General features: G+C 46.0%; 1 long non-coding RNA gene across 1 annotated transcript in view; it reads left to right on the forward strand.

Moving 5' to 3' along the window:
• The window catches only part of LOC137865466 (uncharacterized), a 51,847-nt gene that overhangs the window by 18,656 nt on the left and 15,772 nt on the right, over positions 1–17,419 (forward strand). The window contains exons 3-4 of the long non-coding RNA XR_011101915.1: positions 5,856–5,999; positions 11,728–11,920. This is a non-coding gene — a long non-coding RNA (uncharacterized lncRNA). The remainder of the gene's footprint in view (positions 1–5,855; positions 6,000–11,727; positions 11,921–17,419) is intronic.

The following is a 17,419-nucleotide window of genomic DNA, read 5'->3' on the forward strand; positions in this document are numbered from 1 at the left end:
GGAGGGTTCACCTTTCCCGAGCTGAGAATTGCCTTCATTATAGATATTTGGATGGGGCAGGAGAGGAGGTTAAAACTGCTAATTTGCAGGAGCTGCTCCTGTTATTACAGCCATGGTGGGGAAGGCAGGCATTGCACGAGGAGGTGCCTGCAGCGCCGTTAATGATCCGCTAGCTTCAGCCGAGGTTATGGGGCCAGGGAGGTTCAACCGGCAGTACAAGTTCCCTTCACTTTCCATGTAGTTCAAAAACAAATCAAAATAGTTCACAAGCTCCTCTTGCATTTAGTGCAGAGAGCTCCAGATGAGAGGGAGGGGTAAGGAAATCTATTTTGGTAGAAGCAAAACCTTTTTCCTTGACAATGTTTTTTGTTTTGAGTTTAGTGTGAATTAAGAAATGTTTGAGTACCGTGAAAACAAAATGAAAGCTTTCATTTTGGGTCAAACAGGATGTTGCAGTTGATTGAAGGTGAATTTTTGCTCCTTTTCTCTCATTATAGTGGAAAAAATGTTTCAGGTCAACACAGAACAGCTCTGTTTTATTTTCCAAATGAACTGAAAAATCCATTATGCTCACAGCTGTGCCTGCAATATTGCTGCTACTCTGCTCCTGAGGTTCCCTATGGAGCTGTCAGCAAAACACAAGACAGAAGACATTAAATTGTAATTTTTTGGGGTTTGTTTCTTGATCTCATAGAGGCAAATGAGAGCCACACCTCCCAGCCAAATCTGAACCTCCCTCTGGATCCCACTTAGGAGTTTTAGAAATACAGCTCTTATTCTGACACACATCTTTAGGAAGGGTTAAGTCAAGGTCAAGATTGTGCCTTGCAACTCTATTTTTTTAGTGTAAAATGACACTGGAGGATTGGCTTCATCCCCATCACTGCAGGCCACGGAGAAGCCAACCAGGCCAGGTGAGTCCACAGGGCTTTGGTAATTGGATGCTGGGACATGTGGGACCTCGATCATGTGTTGGTGGGACAGGCTTGTGCTAGAAAAGCCTGTGTGCCTTCAGAGTGGCTGGGTTTGAGGAAAAGAGCTCTTGGTACAACTCCTCAGGAAGGTGTGCGTCTGTCGTGGGCGTCTGGGCACCCTGCAGTCCATGGCTGGTGGGGGGTTTCCTGTGGGCTGAGGGTGTTGGTTCGGTTGGAGAGCGGCTACAAGGAGTAAAAAAGTAGTTTAGTAAAGTAATTTAATTCAAATAAGCTGCTGTGGCAGAGAAAGAGAAACATTTCACACATACCCATCTCCCTCTGCGTTTCAGTGGCTCCTCTATAGCTCCCTGCTCTCCCTCGTGTATATTGGGGATATTTCAGGCTGCAGAGAAGTCAGAGAGCACTTTACTCTTCACAGCCAATTTGCACCTTGGAGAGGCTTAGTTTCTCATGCTAGCATGTAGCAACAGGCTCCTGCATTCGCTGCAAGGCAATGCTACCACTGCACTCTGCAGCTACCGTGCCTCCTGCATCTTCTGCTAAATCCAGCTCCCTTGGGACAGGCTGCCCCGGGGGCTCTGCAGCAGAGGCAATGACTGTTTGTCCTGTGAAGTCACTGCAAGTTAGGTGAAAATAATTTTTCCCCTCTGTTAAACTTGAGAAAAAATGGTTCTCGAGCTGTTTCACTTCTCGGGGAGCAGCCCAGCGTGTCTCTGCCATGTTCCCACACATCTCAGTGCAAAGTGATGGGAAAGTGGGTGGGAAACGCTGCCAGGTGTGAGCCTTCACATGAAGCTGGTCGAGGTTCATAAGGCGGATGTGAAAACAACTTTTTTTTTTTTTTTTTCCCCTCTTTGGGCTATGACAGCCCAGCCTGGCTGAGAACAGCCTTATTTACATCCATCTCTCTCTCTTCAGCACCCCTCGGTTCATCCTCATTTCCACTCCCTGCATGCAATAAATCTCAATGAAGAGCATGCTCATGTTCGGGGCTTTGCTTTCCTCCCCGTCTGCACTCTGCAAAGGGGCACACATGCAGCGACACCTCTGAGCTGGCTCTGAACCTCAGGAAGTGTTGTCAGGAGGGAGCATCATTTACTGACTCACTCTTTCCTCTTCACTGGGCTCTGGAGGCTCCAGCAGGGATTAATTGCCTTGTTCTCTCTGTTATCCGCTGGGCTTTACTTTAATGAGTGCTCGGAGGGTCATTCAGCATTGCTGTGCCACGCGAAGGGGCACAACCTCAGTTTCGGATTTAAGACCTGAACCCCCCACTGCAAGGCTTGTCCCTGCCATAATGTTGGCTCTGCGGATAGCACTTATGTACAAAAGCCCACAAGGAAAGTTAATGCACTTTCTGCTAGCTTGCAATGATGCTGTGCATGTAGGACCAAAACTATTCTGTGAGTTTTTGACTTATGTCAGGTTGGATTAATCAGTGGAGAGTAAAATTTGGAGTGAGTGTGCTCTGGAGTCTGTCTTGCACCTGCTGAGCCTAATCAGTGGAAGTTATATAGCAGGGATAGAGATTTCCATTTGATCTACTTATCCAGAGCACAGAAAGAGGAATAAAAAAAAAAAAAAAGTGGTCCAGGGTTTGGCTGACATCTAGTAAGTGCCTTTTGTCTACATCAGCATGTGAATGACAATAAATATCGAATAATTCCAGTGATAATTGCTGGGTTCTGGTATTTTTAGAAAACTATTTGTGGAAGCAGAGACATAGCTAAAAACTTCTTTTCCACAGGCTCCTAGAGACTAAAACTTCTCACATGTTTTAGAAAACAGCAGTAGGAAATGCTTTGCAAGCTTTTTCTCCCCCCCTTTCTTCTCACGTCTACTCATGGCACCTTTGTTTTGACCTTGGTAAGGGCTTCCTTAGTTTTAGTTTCTTAGTCCTGAAATGCCTCCTGCCCTGCCTTTCTCATCTAGGGCTGCTTCTGCCCTACTGAGCTAGGAGCTCTCAGACAGAAATCCACTGTGCTAGCTATTGTGCGTGCCACATCCACTGATGGAAACGGCTAGTGCATTTGCCATGAGTACACTGGCTTTTTTAGGTACCCTGCTGTGCTTTTCCCAAGGCGTGCTCCCCTCCCAGGGAGTGAGAGCACTTCCAGCATCTTCACCGTATGCACGATGGTCATCAAATGGGATCTGCTGCCTTCACCACGCTGCTGCTCTTGTAACTGCTCCCTGGCGAGAGGTCTCCATCCTTGCTCCTGCAGGAAGAGGCTGGGGCTGAGACGGGGCGCTACAGGGCCACTACACCCACCGCAGCTCTGCTCAGGTTCATGGGGCAATTTGCAAATCTTGTTCTTGTCCTCCAGCAGGGGGGAGAGGAAGGGGCCTCAGAGGCTGGGTTGACAGCCAGTCAGTAAGGTTGGGACTGGTGAGTGCAGCAAGGCCCCATTGCACATCCTTTATTGAGGAGCCTTGGGCAGTGGTGTCCTACAGGTATATTATTAATAGCAGAAGCCTCCCTTCCTCCAAAGAACTTGTTGGTGTGTTTTTTTTTTTTTTCTTTCAGTTTGCAGCTCCCCAGCACACCCCACTGCATGTGCCCATCAATGGTTCAGTCTTGGGGATGTGCCTGTAATTTTGGGGGGGGGAGAGGAGCTCCACATATGCCTTCCCCCTGTGCCTGTGAGTGATGGCTGCATTGTACCTGGGAGGCGAGCAGCTTATTAGACTTAATGAGGGTTTGCTGCATTCAGTTATTTCACCCTGTCACTCTGCCTTGCTTTCTTTTTGAGTGTCAGCAACAGAAAGGTAGGATTTATCGTCACTTCTCATGGTGTCCTATAACTGCCCATGCAGAGGAGGCTTTGCTCCTGCTTGCAATACCACGCACAGCATCAGTTTAACAGAAGCGGTTACACGGGCTCTAAGTGATGAAACTTCACTAAACGGAGCCTATATTTAATAAACTTGAGAATAAAGTGTGAGCAAGAAAGGAAGGAGAGGTGGGCGCAGGAGAGGAGCACGAGACAGTGAATTCCCAGTGATCATTAGCTGGCGGACTCTCTTTGACATGCAGGTCTCTGCCAATGTGCTTGTTGAAAGTTTAGTGGTGGAGACAGTGCACCTAATGGGATCTCGGGGGAGGCATCCTCTCGCCTATGGATAACAGGCTGCGAGACAAAGCTGTCAGCTCGCTCTGATTTACTGCTCTCTTGCAGCTGGGAGATAAAAGTTCGCACTTCTTGTAGCAAAGCAGGCAATGGGACTTCTTACAGCAACACTACATCGGAAACCAAAAAGGTGTGAGTGACTTCAACCCAGCAGGATGAGGAGGGAAAAAAATAGAGCAAACTAGAATAGCCTGGTGCTTTACATTCAGAATGTGCCCAGTGCATCAAACTTATTTACTGGCAAGTGTCTCCTGTAGCTTCCTAGCCAAGTGTCTGCAGAAATGCCTACCAAATTAGGCTCTTCACAGGAAAATCCCAATTTTTAAGTTTTACTTAATATATGAATATTTATTTATAAGCAGATTTCCAAATGACAGTTTGACAATTGTTTTTTTACCCTCAGTATGACGTGGCAATGGGATGTTAAGACGAGACTTTGCAGACTTCAGTTTTATGTTCTGCTTTGTATTTCCTGTGCAGCCTCGACCAAATACGACTCTCTGCTCCTGTCCTCTCTCCCTCCTCGTAAAGCAGCCATCACGGTGAGCTCACAGCTGGCAAGGCTCTTGCAGAGATGTTTGTTAGAGCCTGAGGGACAAATGAGCACGACAGTAATGGAGACAACAGAAGTAACTCAGGAAGAGTTACAGGCTCGCAAGTGTGGCTAACCATAATGTAAGGTCACAGCTCCAAATACATTATAATCCCCAGGAGAAGCACCTTGCTTTTAATTTTGCTGATAGCAGTTGCTAACAGGGATGAAAGGCCAGAACCAGGGCCAGCTTGAGGGCTTAGTGTTGCTGTAGGGCTTTGGCTTGGAGCGAGCTGAATTTTCCTCTACAAAGAATACAGGGGATGCGCTGGGGGCTGCTGAATCCACAGGATACATCGGTCTCAAAAAAGTTCCTGAGCTAAAAGAGGGGGCGAGGCTGCAGGTGGTGCTCTGGGCAACATGCAGGGCAAGGTGGACACTTTTCCTGCATTCATAAAAAAGACAAGTTTGAGAGTGGATATGACAAAATTTGAGGCTAGAGAGGGAAACCGAGAGGCAGAAGGGGAGGGAACATCCTTCTATCCTCATCACTCATCTTTCCCACCAACGCATCCTGGGGGAAAAGCAGAGGATGGGCACAGTCATCTGTGAGCAGGGGGAGCTGGGGGTGATGCCTCCCGTGGAGCTGCTGGAACAAATCTCTCTGGGCAGGTTCTCAGGTCAGCTCCCCTGAGTCTGTGTCCGGCATCATTGCTCAGGACTGCTGAGCCTTCCCTAACGTCAGGCTGCTGGGATTTATTTGGTTTTTATTTTATTTCAGATGGGTGGCAAGAGGGGAATGCTGTACAGATGACTCTGGAGTCGAATCAGTGTGCATAAACAAACACAGAGATGGGAGACATTTTTCTCTTTAATATCAACTCGAGGCTTTCTGGAGCTGCCTATTTGTTGCCAGTCTGTAGGTCCACAAGATGATGAGGTGGATAAAATGGAATGATAAGCTTGCTCTGAAAGAGAAACTATCAACAGAGCAGTTGATTTATTGCTCTTCTCAACTCAGGTGCATTTAAGGGTGAGGGAAGGATAAATCTTCCCCATACTTTTTTTTTTTGCTGCTCTTAGGTAGCCATTAACTCTCCATGGACCGTGACTTCCATTTCCCATCAGCTTTGAATTATTCAGTCTGGGACTGAACTGAACTGAAAGGTAATTTCAAGAGGCAAAAAGAGGTGGGGAGAAACCCAATATTTTTATTTAATTCTGACTGTGGCTGACTTCAATTCTGTCCTTCTTCAGGACTTGCATCCGAGACAGGCTGATGGGGACGCAAACAGAGATGATGGGTTTACCCAGATGGGTGAGGAATTGTGGACCAGTCCTGCAAGGAAACTCCAGTGACCAGACTGATTCAGTGGAGGTACAACCAGCATTACTTTCAGGGTAAGGACTTTGATTTGTACAACCATGTAAGCTTTTTCGAACATGTTTATCTAAGGCTGCAGACACCAGAAACGCTTAAGCCAAAAGGGTTTAGGAATGCTTTGGGTTCTTCCCACAAATTCCTGCTTTGTCTCTCTCCTTCACTTTGAAATGGTGCTTAAAGACAAAAACATAATCGCTGGTTCACTTGGAAAAAACAAGTGGCTCCATGTCTAGTGTATCTCCTCCAAAGGATTAAACCCCTCTCTCCAAACTGTAATAGCAATTCCCTAGGATGGTTCCAATACCGCTCCAACCATCCCTCACCCTGTCATCCCCAGCATACTTCCAGGCCAGGCACTCAAACTCCACAAAATGACCAGTTTTTACTTTTCCTCTAACCAGAGTTTTTCTCCATGAATAGACCCCAAAATTCAGTGTCATTCTCCATTGTGAGAGCTTTGCACAGATGGCAATCCATAGCAAATACTTAACAGGGGAGCTGGCCCACGAATGACAGTTGAGTGGTAGAGAAATTTTCATGCATGCTGAGCGTAAAATGCAACAACAAAACAAACGAACAAAAAAAGCAACCAACAGCAATGCCTCCCCAGACATAGTTTTTTCAACAATGGGAGAGAAAGTGAGAAAATTAAGGTGAAAAAACTTATTCTCTTTCAGTGCTTGTTTTACTCACATCCGAGTAGACTTTCCCTTTCTAGATAGACTTCCCCACCCAAACTTTGTAAGTCAGCTGCACAAGCTAAGTGCACAAACCCCACTGCTCAGTGGCTCTCTGGCCTGGCTTCACTGGGGGGAGAGGGGGAATCCTAGCTCCAAGCAGTGGCTCTAAGTCAAATCTGTAGAGAGGGAACTAGAAATTAATTCAGCTCCTCATGTGCCTAAAGGTTACTGTGTGCATTGGGAAGTGCCTCCAGTGTTTGGTGGCTCACAGTTTGCTCCATGAAATTGTGGCTGGAGCCACTTTGCATACACCTGCTGTTTACTCTGCTCTTCCCCCTCCCCAGTTAGGGGGAAAAAAAGAAAGATTTAATTCATGTTAATTAAAAGCTAATTGATGACAAGATGACAATACTAATATAGCAACCCTTGGTTCTAAATAACAACGGGCTGCTAAATATCACCGATCCAATTTAAAAAAGACAGCATCAGTGTTCACCTAATACCTAGTAAAAACATTCTTGTTAATTGTGGGAAATGATTAAAAGGTCTGGTTTGGCTGCTACGGGATGGTGTGACGAATCCCCACCTGCCATGCTCTAGCAGCAATAGACGCTCCCCAAACCCTCGCGTCTGGGCCTTGCAGGGGAAGCTGAAGCCCTGCAAGGCCGAGGGATGCGTGGCACGGGGCTGGAGTGGGGATGGCCATGGTGTGAGATGTCCGTGCAGCTCCTGCTGCTCCACGAAGGGCGGGCTGCTGCTGGGGAGGTGTCATACAGCCCATGCACTCCCTGTCCCACGCACCGCAGCCATTTTCACTGTGCAGGCTCTGGCACAGGCGCGGGCAGTGTGTCCAGGCCATTGCCCAAGCGTGCGGCCCTGCCCCTGGGCAGGGACAGGCATTGCAGCAGCAATCGTGCTCTGCCAGAGCAGCTTTGCTTGGGATCTTTCAAACACTCCCTGAGCCCTCGATGGGAGGAAACCTGGCCCGCCAACCGAGGACAGGAGGCCAAAATGGGCTGTGCTGCTTGCTGGCTTCCACACTCCCCTCCTGCCACAGCCACCAGCTGAGGTAAAGAAGAATTAATGTAACTCCATTTTTGCTTGATTTTTTTTTTTTTTTTTGCTTGTTTTTGCTGTGAATCTGCCTTCTCTTAGCTCAGTATCCACAGCTGGTAGCTCTTCTAGCTATAGGGAACTGGAGTTGTGGAGCAGAGAAGAGGGTAAATGCAATGCAGGGAGGAACCCAGGGAGCCAGTGTGGGTAATGAAGCCGCCAAGGTATCATAAAACACGGAATGGTTTGGGTGGGAAGGGACCTTAAAGCCAATCTAATTCCACCCTCCTGCCACGGGCAGGAACCTCTGCTCCCAGCCCAGGCTGCCCTCAGCCCCATCCAGCCTGAAAAAAAAAAAAAAAAAAAAAAAAAGGAAGTTGCCAGCAGAGCTCTGCAAATAAAATCAAAGCAGAAGGCAGATGAGATGTGTTGATGTGTTGTGAGTAACACAGGTGTGGTTTCAGACAAGTCCCTTTTGTAAGCCAGATTTCACGTTTCCTCTGAGTCAAAAAATGTGAGTTTGGTAGAGATAGTCTGGGTGAGACTTGTGGCTTTCCCCATGATTTTATTGCACCAAAAAATGGTCATAAACCCACAAAAACATTGACTTCAGTAGATCTGCCTCTCTGTAAAAGACCCATTACAGCCCATGTAAGAACAGAGCCATGCATCAGCTCTGCCCCAGGACCTGAGAAGACGTCCGTGCTGGGACAAAACTGACCCATGGAGCTGAGCTCAGCCATGGAGCAGGAGCACACAGGCACTCAGCACCCCCTGCTTTGTCTGACAAAACATTCTGGGGACAAACGTGCGCCTTAAGGGTGCTGAGCATCAGCAAGGCCCCCTCGATCTCCCTAAGCATGGGTCTTTGCAGACAGACCGAGGGGAGAACCTCACCCCCCTGTGTTCAGCAGACACACAGCGCTGCTGGGTGTGATCAGGAAATCTGCTCTGATGCTCAGCAGAAGTAAGGTTTGCACATTTTGTTTCCCCTTTCCTCCCAGAGCTCTGTGCCTGATGTCAGAAGCTGAGGGTGGATAGAAATGAGGTGCTGTGGTGTGGCTGGTCCCGCTCGTGTAGCTTGTGGTGGCTGGCTGTTGGGAATTATTACACGCTGCTTTAGGGTCCAGCAGTGGTAGCATTGCATAAATGCCAAATAACCATATTTTTTGATAAACATCCCTCACAGCCACGTTTGAAAGTGGCTTCAGAACTATTCCCTGAGGGATTTGGACACTGTCCTACAGATGGGAAAATAACTGCTGGACCGGGACATTGTCATGACCAGGCAGCACCCATGGGACTCTCGCAAGCCACGCTGATCTAATCCTCATAAGCCTGACCCTTCCTTTCAAATAAAGCCTAATCCATCACACCCTGATTGTGCAAAACATTAGCTGTTGACAAATGCGGTGTTTACGGTGGTAATAACAGCCTGATGGATGGCTGGGGCTGGGGAACCGCAGCTGCAGCTCTGCTGCTGGCGAACAGGCAGCAAGTGTTTGTGCCCAGCAATCCCAAGGTGGGGGTTAGCAGCTACGAGTGCAAATGGGGGACAGTAAAGGAATTTTGCTGGAGCTTCCCTGCACAATCGAGCATTTTTGGCTGCTCTGTGCCAATGCCCTGCACTCACAGGGCAAGGAGGAGCAGCCAGGTGGGGCTGCCTTCTGTTGGGGAGGTCCAAGCTCTGTTGTGACAACCCACTCCAGCAGAGATAAACTTCCATGTTAGCTTTATTTTTATTACCCAAATCATGCAAGAAAAAGCATTCACTGACCTGTTCTGCTATAAACTATAAGTGGTTCTGAAGACCGTAAAGATGGACAACTTTTTAAAAACACTAGACAGACATTGCATGCTCTGTTGAGTTTTTCATTAGGATTTTTCTCTCTCCCTATCTGTGTATTTTTCACACTCACTGGATTATGAATTTGCATGCATTATAATGAGAAGAACTATAACCATCATAGGATTTTTATTTTTTTTTAATAATTCTTGTAAAATGTCATAGAACACACATAAACCATCAAGTTCAAATGAATCATCCCAGTTTTGGTCAAGCACTTCAATGTTTATTGTGGTGGAGGTGCAAAGCAAGACTGGGCTGCAGTCTGGATTCTGCGGGGAGTTGTGGCTGAGGGAAATAACCCCAGTGGTGAGGGTGCCATGTGAGCTGGACATAAACATGAATTAAGTGCTGCAACTGTGAAGGAACCAGGGCAGCTGGAAAACTAGTACTAAAAATATAAATTTAAAGCCTACAAGAATGTATTGGAAGCAGATTTAATTGCCTCAGTAAAGGGGTAATGTGGAAATTATGGGTGTCAGAGAAGATTAAAAGTACTTCAGAAATCAGAACAGACTGTCGATGGGTGATGGATGAATGGTAGAAGCCTGGCAGAGGTGATTGGTGCAGTTATATAGAAAATGTGGTTTAGTGACGAAAAAGGTGAGTGGGAGGCAGGAGCTCTTGCTGGGGCACAGCAGGTCTTTGTATCATAGCGTGGTCTTGGCCTGAAGCTGCTTCTTTTGGGCTTGTCTAGCTGGGACCCCCTTGCTTGGTTCCTGGGGGTTGTGCTTCCTCGTTCATGTGGCTGGACAATTAACCTGTTCTTTGCAATGCACGCTGTGTTAATTTGGGCAGTCAGAGTTAATGCGCCTCACCTGGTGACAGGGGCACAGGCTGATGTCTCTGTGCAGCACTCCATGTGGGCACACAGGTCAGACATCTGCATCTGCACTGATCCTTTAGGCTCCCTTTGCAGTCAACGAGCAAAAAAAAAAAAAAAATGTAGCCACTTTTAGACTGCAATTCATCTCATTGCTTTTAGACCTAAGCATTGCAATCAGATGAGGAACTGCTAAGGAACAACTGCTTGGGTTTCCCCAAGATGCACAGGAATAAATAGAGGAGGGCAAACGGTGGAGGCGTCAGTGTTAACATATGTGGGGTCACACCAGTGTTGTGAGAAGGCCAGTAGGTAGGCTTAATTTAGCTTTGTGTAGGTCAGAGCAGGATGGCAGTGCCTGCTCACCGAGACCCTGTTCTGCTTGCACTGTGGATGATGTCTTCCCGACTGAAAAAATGGCCTCTGCAAGCAGTGCTTGTTGAAATCGTTACAGAAACTTCTTTGGTGTTGCAAAAGAGGTACCGTGACTATGTGGCTTCTGTGGTCCATCTGCGGGTAAAGGATGCTTGTCACCACTCTCTCTGGAGTGGCTGCAGCGGGGGTGGCACTTAGTCAATAGGAGGTGTCAGGGGTTCCCAGAAGTGATGGAGTGTCACCGTGCTGGCAGGCAGAGGCAGATAAATGAGAGGCTTTGAACTGAAACGCAGTTGCCAAATCCTTAGCAATTTTTCTAATAAGGCTGTGACCAGCAAGCATGAGCATCACAAAGAACTTGTATCACTCAAAAAAAAAAAAAAAAAGTTTTTGTACTATATCCCATTTCCAGAAACTGACTGCTTTGGCCAGCTCTGATTTTCCAGGAAAAAAAAAGAAAAAACCCCTGTCCAGCAAAACAACGAAACCACGTCTGTTAAAGCTAGGTACTTCTGAATAGGCATGACTGGCCTCAGAAACAAATGGCAATGTGCTGAGGAGAAGCCTTTTCTTACTAATTTCTTACTAATGTAGTGGTTTTATGGGTATGGACCAAAACACAAAGGTAGCAGATGAGGCACCGGCAGCAGGAGACGCTGTGTCTGCCACAGGCTCACAGTGTCACCTTAGCCAAATTATTCAAGCTGTGAGTGTCTCAGGCTCTCTTGGTAGAAGAATATCCATGTGCTTCTTTACGCACCATTCAGAGGAGCTGAAGGGCTTAATTAGCATTTAGGAAGCATTTGTGTAGTGGCAAGGTCAAGAACTGATGCTATGCCAGTGCAGAAGTTTGTCCGGATTGGATTTGCTGCTCCCTGATACCTAAAGCGAGGGCTCCCGGCGGGGACTGCATTGCATTGTGCTGCTCTTCATAATCCAAACACAAAAGCTCTTTCTGGCCACAGCAGGTCGGTGACTTATCACAACCTTGGAGCCGGCTTAACTCCAGAAAAAGCGCGAATGGTCAGAGCACCAAGGTGTCTGCCCCATGAATCACATGAGGCTGGATGAGCAAAGGTGTCGTCACACGAACCAGACTGAGCAGGAGAAGGGTTCTGACCACGGCAGGACCTCGGAAGCTGCAGCCTCCTCCCTCTGCGGGTGAGTTTGTTGTGGCCTGGCAGGTGCTCCCTGTTGGGCTGGGAGCCATGAGACACTGCTGGTGCCCTGCAGGCCACGACACACTTCTATGTGTTGGCTATAGTTTGTCCTGAAACCATGCTTGAAGGGTTTTTATACAGTATCAGATTATAGGATTTGAGGAGAAAAAATAAAATAATAACCCCCCTCCAAATCTCTTAGTATAATCTCAGTCTCCCCTGATACCTTTCTGAAGCTGCAAGAAGTAGCATGTAAACCTCAGGAGGCACATGTATATCCTGGATGTTTAACTCCCCTGGTGTCTACCCTTTTCTCTTCTGTGTGTATCTCCTTCTCTTCAGTTTTGGGGAAATCGTTTTATCTTTGCCAACTCATTTTCTCTGTTATTCATGCCATTCCTGACTCCAGTGCGGGCTGTCAGCACTGCACCAAAGCCACGCTGCCTGTGGATTTCCTGTATTCTTCATCTGCTTTTGAAAGCCCGTCAAAAGCTACCATAGGTAAAAGAACTGCGGGAAGCCACAATTTGGGAAGTTTTCAGAGCCGCTTGCAGCTTTTTTTGCCCGCTGCCATGCCTGACAACTTGAACTGGTGGAATTATTCATTGGAAATAAAGCATTTGAGGAATTTAGCTATTGATTGTTATGAATGATTTATGTATTATTTATACTGCTGTAGCCTCTAATGGCTCCTCACGGGTCGGGGCTGTGCCGCGTTAAGCTGTGCACATAACTGCACTAACGCAGCATCTTCAGTCGAGGCCAGCAAAATGGGCAGGGGCGGTGGGGACGGGGAGCATGGGGCAGGTGAAGCAGTCCTGGCTGGGGTGGCGAGTGGCTGTCACAGCACAACCTGCCCTGCTGTTAGCAAGCAATTTGTAGGCGTCTCGTCATAGGTGAATTGTAATGAGATATTTGGAAGAGAACAACAGCCTTTTGCATTCCTCCCATGGGCAGCGCGGTAACGTGCCAAAACAGAAGGAGAAAGCTTGCTGGAAAATGTAACTGATGGGCAGCAAAAGCTGGCAGTATCGAGAGAGCAGAAGGCGGGTTTGATATGTTTTACCCTGTCTGCAGGCAGGTTCCCTTTGTTGAGCTGCCCGTCTCTCGTGCTTGCCCGTTAAGTGCCGAAGTCCATCTGCACTCCCTCACACGTGTTTTAGCCTAGAGGCTGGCTTGCAAAATCAGGCTGATGTATTTTAACAGCCGGTTGTTCAGTCTGCAGGCAGGGCCCTGTGTCGGCGCTGCTTCTGGTCCCTGTGTGCCTGCTGGGCTGCACGCCTGGGCCTCTCCTGTCTGCACAGGGGTAACTCAGCCAGCATCGAGCCGCAGGTCTCTTGTGAGAACGACGAAGTGAGCTTGTGAAGGTGACAGGCACAGTCCTCACTCGGAGTGGGTGCTCTGAGTCTGGTGGAAACAGCTCACCCTCGCTGGGTTGTTAGGAAGTGAGCTGAATTTCACCCTGGCGGATGAGCATGTGCACACAGGTATCGCTGAGCTGAATGGCATGAAGCCCGTGCCAGTCCCCAAAGCAATAAAAGATGAATGACAATATCAGGAAACTGGCATATGAGTCTAAGTGATATTGAGTAGCTCCTCCGGTGCCCCATTGCCTCTGTCCAGATGACCAGCATTTTGTTTCACAGGAGCTCTGTCAGCAGCCCCGTAAAATAACCCATGGTTTTAATTAATGTTGGATAACACTATTTTGGATATGCAACCAAGCTTCCCGCAAATTTCTGACTATTCAGCAGTTTTTGCTGAGCCTTGTCTCTACAAATACTCATATGACAATTACTTTTTTTCCCCCATTAAGCTTTGCTGCTTTTCTTTCAGGCCAGGAAATTTCCCGGCCTTGGTAGGGCCTTTAGTAAAGACATTTTTATTTACATGGCTATTATATTTCTGTCTTCCATCAGCATCCATCTGGCTGGGCAGTCATGAAGGTATTAATCACAGGGGTGTTTAAACACCCACTCCAGAATGGGAAATTCGAAGTTCAGTGCAGTTTTACATCAATTTTCACTGCTTCAAAATAGTATTGATTTCACTTAAAGAAGTGGATTGAGCACTTTGAATGTTTTAATAATTTCACCTTTTTGTATTTGTGCTGCTTTTCTTGTGACCAGCTGGAAACTTTGGTCATTTCATTTGGGGTTTTACTTAGAAAACACCCTAAGCATCCTTGTCCTGAACAAAGCTTGAGCATGTGTTTAACATGCGGAAGTTAATAGACCCCAACGAGGGAAACAGGCTTATATTTTAATAAAAAAAAAAACAATACCATGTTGAGCTGGTGTCTGTGTGAGGAATGGGTGTAGGCTTTCAGAGGTTGAATGCTCTTCAGAATTAGGACCTATGTACTGAAACTCCCACGTACCATGTAGCTTAATGCAACCTTAAAGTCTCTGCCTTTTTTACCCCTTAACTTCATGGAGCTGCAGTTTAGCTATAACCTTTTATTGTATGTTTTTGCTTTGGTGGATCTGCACTTTCTAAATTGTAGCTATTATTGAAAGTAATATAACATCACTGAAAAGGGATAATAATGCCAGAGCTGTATGTATTTAATGAATACCCAAAGGCCATGAAGAAATAATTTTGACCCAACCATGCCCCTGAATATTGAGTTTTGCCTGGGACTAAAGATAGATTTAAAACATAATTCTGTAGCATCTGTTCTGCTGCCATCCAGCAGCAGGGGATTTCAGAAAAAAAGAAAAGAAAGTCTGAACTGGTTGAAAGCAGAGCAGAGGGCGAGGGCAAGGAGGAGGCTGTCAGAGGCTGCAGATCCTGCAGCAGCTCTACCGGCTGCTCTTCAAGGGTGGGAGAGACCTTCAGAAAGAAACACTTTGAAGCTGTGGACCAAAGTTTGTGTTTGTTTGTTTGTTTGTTTGTTTGTTTTCTTGTTTTGAACTTCTTAGAAAATCTAACAGTTCTGATGGGCAGGAGATTGTGAGAATACCTCCCAGGAGCCAAGGTGTGAAGACTCCAAGATGAGTGGCAGCAATCCTCTTTTTTGGGGAAACAGAAAATAATTGAGAACTGCAGGGTAGTACATGGATAGAAGGGACCCGATGTAGAGTCTGTTCATAACGAGGAAAAACCCATGTATTGTGGAAGTGAGTCCTAAAGGAAAGGAAGTATGAGAGAACTACAGAGCTTAATCCAGATTCAATCTAGTAGAGACCGAGGTGGATCACGTGGGTCATTCCCTGGAGAAAAATAACCTCACATCACTGACTAAGTGATGATCTTCACTAAAAAAAAAAAAATAGATTTCTCTAGAAAACAAACAAGCAAACAAACAAAACCTATTTTCATTGAAAAAAATGAACCTCCTCTCAGAATCAAAGGCACCATGAAGGCACAGCATTCAATATCCACACAGCGTGGACCAGAGCTAGTGCACGATCAGAGCTTCCCCTCCATCAGCACCTCAGTTCTGGCTTCACAGGCAGAATTTGGGTACAAAACACATGGTAACACTACAATTTTTTTTATACACTGAAGGAGAGGGTACAGTGGTGCTCCTGGAAACATGGCAAAACAATGTACTCCTGTTGGTAAGACAAATTTAGAGCTCAAAACAATTTACCTCCTTTGGGGCCTTCTGATGGAACCTCAGGATATAGGTACTTAAGAACAAAAAACAGAGGAAAGAAAAAAAAAACAACAACAACACATTTTCTGCTCAGCTTTACTGCCTAGCTGGCTCAAGCTCAAATAAATATTAGGAAGTCCCAGAGAGCTTAGTACACAGTGTGTGAGCTCAGAGTTTTTGGGTACTTGTAGCTCAGCCCAGGTCAAACAGAATATTCAGTTTTGCCTCATACCCCAAACGCCCAAGTCTCTTTGTCACCCCAATATCGCCCTGTGCATCATTTCCTCCTACTAAGTTAGCTGTTGCCACCTGGATGGCATGTACTTATCCCCCCAAGGATAAAGTTTTGTATTTGTGTAGCTGTAATAGCTCCCCTCGTCTCCTAAATATATATTTATTCAACACTGGTCCTCAAATTAGAGCAAGCCTCCGTGCGTAGTTAGGCATCATAAGAATAATGAGTTCATTAAGAGGTGTTGGATGGATTAAGTCATGCACAAGGCCTGGTGTTATAAGACGAGAGTTAAACAACTGAGTGTATTACTGTAATTGGAGTTACGGGAATTGTAGTAAAGGAGCACCAAAAGGTAATTTCCAATTTGGCTAAAGCCCTCGCTGATTCCCTCTGGCCACAAATTATCATTTTTTTTTCCTGAATCAGATCTCCCCCACATTTTCAAGCTCCTGTAAATTCAATGCTGTTCGAGTAATCCTTAATCCTCACACAGACCACTGGAGCTCTTTCTCTCTCGCTCTCTCTCCTTTTTCTTTTACACAAGCTCATTTGTGAGATATGTACAGCTGAGAACTTGGTCTTGGCTTCAGCTCAGGTGATAAGTAGGCACAGAAAGACAGTCAGAGAAGAAAGACAAATGAATATTTGAAACTGATTAAGCTAAAAGAAGGTTCAATCGTATAATGTTCCAGGGTTGATTTAAATACATGAAGCCAAGAAACAGCAGTGAGAAAGTGATTACAGCAATCTCCTGGGTCTGAGTGTTGCAGAAGCTAATATATGTGACACATGAGATCACTCCCAGTCCAAGATGCTCTCACAGGATAGGCAAAAGGTTGATTTAAGCTTCTTCAATTTGCTTGAGCTGGCACAATTGTACTGAGCCAAAGTTGATGGAGGAAATCTAAAGTGTACCTGTTGAGATCTGCAACTGATCAGTATATTTTCCTGATCCTTCTTGTTAACCTAATTAAGTTGTACAAATCTGTAGGGTGACTGCTGGCCCTGAGACAAAAAATAAATTGAAAAAAAAAAAAAAAAACACACAAAAAAACACTATACTATAGGGACAACCTGCCTCTAATACAAGAGAGGTGCACATTTCAGCACCTAAACTGAGCTCCTAATGAATATGCAAAGCATATAACTGCATCTGCAGTTGCTTTTGGTGAAAAAAAAATAAATGAGTGTGCAAGTAGCACGTATGATTCAGTACCCAGTCTAGGAAGCAGGCCCACATGATCTGTCACTGCTGTCTGTGTTTTTTGCTGGTCCTGCAGCGAGTGGAAAGTTTCCAAATACCTGACATATTGAGCTTTCTGTTTTTTAATGGATACGCCTTATTCCAGAATGATAATGGCATACACAGTCAGTGTTTCTACGTCTTTGCATTGCCCTCTGGGGGGAGGCAAACAAACCTTAGTGACTTTCTCCTCTTTTTCTTGATCAATCCTTTAACACATGCTACAATCACCCTGAAATGAATTCAGTAAATCATCTCTGATTACACAGTTAAAGAGCACTACTCTATATGGGTCATTTAAAACATCTTCAAGGGTTTCATTGATGAGGGCTTTCCGAAAGGAAAGAGACAACAAGAAAGATCTATTGAATTTTGAGTCACTGTATGCTGGGTGTTACATTAGAACCTAAATCAGATC

The sequence above is a fragment of the Anas acuta genome, chromosome 16 (assembly GCF_963932015.1).
Source record: "Anas acuta chromosome 16, bAnaAcu1.1, whole genome shotgun sequence".
Lineage (NCBI taxonomy): Eukaryota > Metazoa > Chordata > Aves > Anseriformes > Anatidae > Anas > Anas acuta.